This window comes from Salvelinus namaycush, chromosome 40, assembly GCF_016432855.1.
Source record: "Salvelinus namaycush isolate Seneca chromosome 40, SaNama_1.0, whole genome shotgun sequence".
In the NCBI taxonomy this organism is placed as follows: Eukaryota; Metazoa; Chordata; class Actinopteri; order Salmoniformes; family Salmonidae; genus Salvelinus; species Salvelinus namaycush.
In genome coordinates this window covers 15,924,545-15,931,997 of record NC_052346.1, presented here as the reverse complement: position 1 = coordinate 15,931,997, position 7,453 = coordinate 15,924,545, and positions in this window count along the sequence as shown.

Sequence of the window (7,453 nt, the reverse complement as noted above, 5' to 3'; positions counted from 1 at the left end):
TCGTATTGAGACTGTGAGTGTTTATCGTAGTGAGACTGTGAGTGTGTATCGTATTGAGACTGTGAGTGTGTATCGTATTGAGACTGTGAGTGTTTATCGTATTGAGACTGTGAGTGTGTATCGTATTGAGCCTGTGAGTGTGTATCGTATTGAGACTGTGAGTATGTATCGTATTGAGACTGTGAGTATGTATTGTAGTGAGACTGTGAGTGTGTATCGTATTGAGACTGTGAGTGTGTACCGTATTGAGACTGTGAGTGTGTATTGTATTGAGACAGTGAGTGTGTATCGTATTGAGCCTGTGAGTGTTTATCGTATTGAGACTGTGAGTATGTATTGTAGTGAGACTGTGAGTGTGTATCGTATTGAGACTGTGAGTGTGTACCGTATTGAGACTGTGAGTGTGTATTGTATTGAGACAGTGAGTGTGTATCGTATTGAGCCTGTGAGTGTTTATCGTATTGAGACTGTGAGTGTGTATTGTAGTGAGACTGTGAGTATGTATCGTATTGAGACTGTGAGTGTGTATCGTATTGAGACTGTGAGTATGTATCGTATTGAGACTGTGAGTGTGTATTGTAGTGAGACTGTGAGTATGTATCTTATTGAGACTGTGAGTGTGTATCGTATTGAGACTGTGAGTATGTATCGTATTGAGACTGTGAGTATGTATTGTAGTGAGACTGTGAGTGTGTATCGTATTGAGACAGTGAGTGTGTATTGTAGTGAGACTGTGAGTATGTATCTTATTGAGACTGTGAGTGTGTATCGTATTGAGACTGTGAGTATGTATCGTATTGAGACTGTGAGTATGTATTGTAGTGAGACTGTGAGTGTGTATCGTATTGAGACATTGAGTGTGTATTGTAGTGAGACTGTGAGTATGTATTGTAGTGAGACAGTGAGTGTTTATCGTATTGAGACAGTGAGTGTGTATTGTAGTGAGACTGTGAGTATGTATTGTAGTGAGACTGTGAGTGTGTATCGTATTGAGACATTGAGTGTGTATTGTAGTGAGACTGTGAGTGTGTATTGTAGTGAGACTGTGAGTATGTATCTTATTGAGACTGTGAGTGTGTATCGTATTGAGACTGTGAGTATGTATCGTATTGAGACTGTGAGTATGTATTGTAGTGAGACTGTGAGTGTGTATCGTATTGAGACATTGAGTGTGTATTGTAGTGAGACTGTGAGTATGTATTGTAGTGAGACAGTGAGTGTTTATCGTATTGAGACAGTGAGTGTGTATTGTAGTGAGACTGTGAGTATGTATTGTAGTGAGACTGTGAGTGTGTATCGTATTGAGACATTGAGTGTGTATTGTAGTGAGACTGTGAGTGTGTATTGTAGTGAGACTGTGAGTGTGTATCGTATTGAGACTGTGAGTGTGTATTGTAGTGAGACTGTGAGTATGTATCGTATTGAGACTGTGAGTATGTATTGTAGTGAGACTGTGAGTGTGTATTGTAGTGAGACTGTGAGTATGTATTGTAGTGAGACTGTGAGTGTGTATCGTATTGAGACAGTGAGTGTGTATTGTAGTGAGACTGTGAGTATGTATCTTATTGAGACTGTGAGTATGTATCTTATTGAGACTGTGAGTGTGTATTGTAGTGAGACTGTGAGTGTGTGTGTGTCTCTGTACATGTGTATGTGAAGCAGCACATTCCATGCACATGTAACAAGGGCTGCATAACTGTCTGATTTTGGAACTTTTTCAGATCAGTTAGATCCAATCTGAGCTTTCGTCCTGTGTAGATCAGTATCTATATTTCTATGGCATGTTTTTGTGTAACAGGAAGATTAATGTGCATATTCATTTTTTCACACTTCTCCACACTTGGCACGGGTCCCAGTCAGATCTCATTAAAGATCAACCTCTAGCCATTTGCAGGTACATAGACACACATGTTGGAGTGTAGGACTCGTCACCTCAGTACGATTCTCTGCTTCATTTATCCCATTTATATGATGGCTCCAAATCTGGTTTACCCTATTGGAAGATTGGAAAGACATTTTCACCAAAAAATCATACCACCCTCCACCAATTCCACTCTCTAGCATTTGTATATTCACTTCCTGTTGAACGCAGAACGAGGGAGAGCTCGGTTTGTTGTTTTGGAAAGTTTTGAAAGTCTATTTAAAAGTTTCTTAGTAGCTAGTTACTTTTTGACTTTAGATCCTGCGACGCGGTTGGCATCAGTTGCTTGGACCGCTGCTATCTGTCCAGTGATCCTGCCAACCCAGGGTCTGAGGAGCTGCTTGGCGTAGCAGCTAGCCTATCAAAATAGCTGGGTTTTCTTGAGGGCTTGAACACAGCACGTGACGCTGTTAGCCATTGTAGCTGGGACCGCGGCTCTTGGCTATCTAGATCTCTACTGTTTGTTGTTTTCAATCTTCCCTACAACTTGCCCTGTTTGGAACTGCGAGGAGTTACAGCGTAACCTGTGTTGCTACCATGACAAAGACAAAGCGGGCGGGAGTACCTTTGAGGACAGTGGTGTCTCTCTATCACAGGGGAAGGATCTTTTAACAAACAAAAAGAGTTCTACAAGCAGTTGTCACAACAACAAGTAAATAGCTTCAAGTATTTTGTCCAAATACTGGTGGAGTCAACTAATAAAAGAATGGATGACCTGACCAGAGAGGTCCTGGACCTGAAGAACAATTGGCAGTTCTCCCAGGGTCAGCTCCATGACTTTAAACATGAGAACGGAAATATGACTGCATTCTGTAAGTCATTGAGAGAGGACATTAGTTCTGTATGTGAATCCATGACAACAGTGACAGAAAAATCTGATTATCTCGAGGGACATTCAAGGCAGAACAACATGGCTGTGGACGGAATTGCAGAATCTCCACATGAGACCTGGACGGAGTCTGAGGACAAAGTGATCTCGGAGAAACTGAAGATGGACCACAGGAAGATTGAGGCGGAACACGCTCACAGATCTGCAAAACCCACCACCGGCCCAGGTGACAGGCCCAGGCCGATAGTGGTCAAGATCCTGAGATTTAAGGACAAGGTAGCTGTTCTGGAAAGAGCCAAGAACTTCCGAGGAATGTATATCTTCCTGAACGAGAACTATCCGGAAGCTGTGCGCCAGAAGAGGAAAGAACTTATCCCAGCCGTAAAAGCTGCCAATATCTCATTATGGACACTTACCACGCTGCACATTGGTCCGATCCTTGCTACTCCTCCACAGACGAAGAGGAAATCCGTTACAGATGTTGCCAATTATTTTAATGATTACTTCATTGGCAAAGTGGGCAAACTGAGGCAGGAAATGCCAACAACGAACAGTGAGCCATCGTACTCAAGCATAAAAAATTTAATAATTAAAGAAAAGTTTTTAAAGTTTTAATTTAGTCAATAATGACAAACTTCATGGCATTGACAACTTAAATGGAAAGCTACTGAGGATGGTAGCTGACTCTATAGCCACTTCTATCTGTCATATCTTTAATCTGAGACTAGAGTAAAGTCTTTATCCTGGAGGGAAGCCAAAGTCATTCTGCTACCCAAGAGTGGTAAAGCGGCCTTTACTGGTTGTAACAGCAGACGTATCAGCTTACTGCCAGTTAGCAAACTGTTGGAAAAATTTGTGTTTTGTGTTTGACGAAATACAATCCTATTTCTCCGTAAACAAATTAACAACAGACTTTCAGCATGCTTATAGAGAAGGGCACTCAACATGTACTGCACTGACACAAATGCCTGTTAACTGGTGTGAAAGAAATTGATAATAAGAAGATTGTGGGAGCTGTACTGTTAGATTTCAGAGCAACCTTAGACATTATTGACCCTATCCTGTTGTTGAGAATGGCTGTTCAACATCTGCCATATTGTGGATTCAGAGCTATCTATCTAATAGAACTCAGAGGGTTTTCTTTAATGGAAGCTTCTCTAATTTCAAACATGCAAAGTGAGGTGTACCGCAGGGCAGCTCTCTAGGCCCTCTACTCGTTTCTATGTTTACCAATAACTTGCCACTGGCATTAAACAAAGCATGTGTGTCCATGTATTCTGATGATTCAACCATATACACATCAACAACCACAGCTAATGAAGTCACTGAAACCTTAACAAAGAGTTGCAGTCTGTTTTGGAATGGGTAGCCAGTAATAAACTGGTCCTGAACATCTCTAAAACTAAGAGCATTGTATTTGGTACAAATCATTCTAGACCTCAGCTGAATCTGGTAATGAATGGTGTGGCTGTTGAACAAGTTACTTGGCATTACCTTCGATTGTAAACTGTCATGGTCAAAACATATAGATTCAATGGTTGTAAAGATGGGGAGAGGCCTGTCCATAATAAAAAGATGCTCTGCTTTTATGACATAGCACTGCAAAAAGCAAGTCCTGCAGGCTCTAATTTTGTCTTATCTTTACTATTGTCTGGTCTTGTGGTCGAGTGCTGCAAGGAAAGACCTAGTTAAGCTGCAGCTGACCCAGAACAGAGCGGCATGTCTTGCTCTTCATTGTAATCAGAGGGCTGATATACAGTTGAAGTCGGATGTTTACATACACCTTAGCCAAATACATTTAAACTCAGTTTTTCACAATTGTTGACATTTAATCCTAATAAAAAATCCCTGTCTTAGGTCAGTTAGGATCACCACTTTATTTTAAGAATGTGAAACATCAGAATAATAGTAGAGAGAATGATTTATTTCAGCTTTTATTTCTTTCATCACATTCCCATTGGGTCAGAAGTTTACATACACTCAATTAGTATTTGGTAGCATTACCTTTAAATTGTTTAAATTGGGTCAAAAATTTTGGGTAGCTTTTCACAAGCTTCCCACAATAAGTTGGGTGAATTTTGGCCCATTCCTCCTGACAGAGCTGGTGTAACTGAGTCAGGTTTGTAGACCTCCTTGCTCGCAAACACTTTTTCAGTTCTGCTCACAAATGTTCTGTAGGATTGAGGTCAGGGATTTGTGATGGCCACTCCAATACATTGACTTTGTTGTCCTTAAGCCATTTTGCCACAACTTTGGAAGTATGCTTGGGGTCATTGTCCATTTGGAAGACCCATTTGCGACCAAGCTTTAACTTCCTGACTGATGTCTTGAGATGTTGCTTCAATATATCCACATAATTTTCCTCCCTCGTGATGCCATCTATTTTGTGAAGAGCACCAGTCCCTCCTGCAGCAAAGCACCCCACAACATGATGCTGCCACCCCCGTGCTTCACGGTTGGGATGGTGTTCTTTGGCTTGCAAGCCTCCCCCTTTTTCTTCCAAACATAACGATGGACATTATGGCCAAACAGTTCTATTTTTGTTTCATCAGACCAGAGGACATTTCTCCAAAAAGTACAATCTTTGTCCCCATGTGCAGTTGCAAACCATAGTCTAGCTTTTTTATGGTGGTTTTGGAGCAGTGGTTTCTTCCTTGCTGAGCAGCCTTTCAGCTTATGTCGATATAGGACTCGTTTTACTGTGGATATAGATACTTTTGTACCTGTTTCCTCCAGCATCTTCACAAGGTCCTTTGCTGTTGTTCTGGGATTGATTTTCACTTTTCGCACCAACGTACGTACATCTCTAGCAGACTGGACGCGTCTCCTTCCTGAGCGGTATGACGGCTGCGTGGTCCCATGGTGTTTATACTTGCGTACTATTGTTTGTACAGATGAACGTGGTACCTTCAGGCCTTTGGAAATTGCTCCCAAGGATGAACCAGACTTGTGGAGGTCCACCATTTTTTCTGAGGTCTTGGCTGATTTCTTTAGATTTTTCCATGGTGTCAAGCAAAGAGGCACTGAGTTTGAAGGTAGGCCTTGACATACATCCACAGGTATACCTCCAATTGACTCAAATTATGTCAATTAGCTTATCAGAAGCTTCTAAAGCCATGACATCATTTTCTGGAATTTTCCAAGCTGTTTAAAGGCACAGTCAACTTAGTGTATGTAAACTTCTGACCCACTGGAATTGTGATACAGTGAATTATAAGTGAAATTATCTGTCTGTAAACAATTGTTGGACAAATTACTTGTGTCATGCACAAAGTAGATGTCCTAACCGACTGGCCAAAACTATAGTTTGTTAACAAGAAATTTGTTGAGTGGTTGAAAAATGAGTTTTAATGACTCCAACCTAAGTGTATCTAAACTTCCGACTTCAACTGTAAATACTATGCATGCCAGTGTCTCTTGGCTAAGAGTTGAGGAGAGACTGACTGCATCACTTCTTCTTTTATTAATATATATTCATGTGTTGAAAATTCCAAATTGTTTGCATAGTTAACTTACACACCGCTCTGACACACACACTTACCCCACCAGACATGGCACCAGGTGTCTTTTCACAGTCCCCAAATCCAGAACAAATTCAAGAAAGCGTACAGTATTATATAGAGCCATTATTGCATGGACTCATATTGCTCAAATGAAAAAACAGATAAAGCAACACCTCATGGCACAACGCCTCTCCCCTAATTGACCTAGATAGTTTGTGTGTATGTATTGATATGCAGGCGATGTGTGCCATTTTTAAATTGATGTAGTTCTGTCCTTGAGCTTTTCTTGTCTATTAATGTTAGGTATTATGTCATGTTTCATGTTTTGTGTGGACCCCAGGAAGAGTAGCTGCTGCTTCCGCAACAGCTAATGGGGATCCTAATAAATGACCAAATACCAAAGATGTTGAGGAAGTGAGGTACGCTCATTATAACCAAATGTCTCCTCTCTGTCGTATCACTCCCATCTCTGCCCCCACTAAGCTGACGATGGCGGCCAGTGATGACAGTAATGTGTCCATTACATTAGATGTCTTCAGGCGAGCAGAGAGATGAGGCATTTTAGCCATAATACCCTATGTACTGCTGCGCCATACAGGAGGAGGAGGCAGCAGTCAGCCACTCACAGCTCAGAGAAAGACCAAATGAACAGTGACTCGCACACACACACACACACACACACACACACACACACACACACACACACACACACACACACACACACACACACACACACACACACACACACACACACACACACACACACACACACACACACACACACACACACACACATGCACACATGTCCAGCACCCGGGCAGCACACACTAAAATGTCCAAATTACCTTCAAAATCAGCCTACAGTATACACTTTCAAAGAGACTCTGAAGTGTCCACCTCCGCTCTCCATCCCCTCTTTTCACATCAGTCAGTCACCTTGTTACATGATTCAGGTACAGTAGCTACAGTAAATGTCTCTGTTCTCCCTGAGGCAGAATATACACCAGCAGGGTTACAAGGCCCCATTGTGTCCATCTGAAGAGAGGAGTTTATACATTAGAACTAAACACATAGAGGATGCAGGGATTTGGGGGGAATGAGAGAAAATGGAGAGGGGAAACGATCCCTTTTTAGAGAGGAGATGGAGGGGGAGTCATTGATCGTAATCCGGTTATTGTGAAAATAATGAATTAATATCAG